This window comes from Penaeus monodon, chromosome 32 (assembly GCF_015228065.2).
Source record: "Penaeus monodon isolate SGIC_2016 chromosome 32, NSTDA_Pmon_1, whole genome shotgun sequence".
NCBI classification, from domain to species: Eukaryota; Metazoa; Arthropoda; class Malacostraca; order Decapoda; family Penaeidae; genus Penaeus; species Penaeus monodon.
In genome coordinates, this window is record NC_051417.1 from 7,056,334 (window position 1) to 7,056,834 (window position 501).

The 501-nt window shown below is 34.1% G+C and overlaps 1 protein-coding gene across 1 annotated transcript in view; it reads left to right on the plus strand.

Moving 5' to 3' along the window:
* LOC119593262 overlaps window positions 1–501 on the plus strand; it is a 21,591-nt gene that overhangs the window by 765 nt on the left and 20,325 nt on the right. The gene's annotated exons all lie outside the window — the stretch shown is intronic.

A 501-nucleotide genomic window follows, 5' to 3' on the forward strand; every position in this document is an offset into this window, starting at 1 on the left:
AGAATGAATACAGGCCACAAATGAAAGCTCGTAGGCAATCATCTGGTAAGAGGATTCGATGTCAAATCACAGAGAGTTTGTTTTTTTACGATTGTGTTTTCATTGTATTGTTCAATGCAAATTTTAGTCTCCCTTTAGTAGGAATATGTAATCTATAGGAGATACTGAATACTAGAGATTTATTCCAGTGGAACCTCGAGATTTTTCTTATAACAAAAGTAAAAGGCAACAGTTATCATAATAATTCTGAATGAGAGTTCAGTCTATTATTTAAAAAAATCGATTCCCAGTATTCAGCACTTCATCTCGACCTATTATACCAATTACATTCTCATTTTCGAAAATTACAGTTATTATTGTGATTCCCGCCTATTTCATTGTTTTGATATTTTTTCTCGTTGAATCGTTATACTGAGAACAAGCGCACCGCCATGTGCGAATCGAAATGGTCAGTCGCTTTGCTGATAATCCCTTTAATTTTGTTCATTCTGCGGATCATTC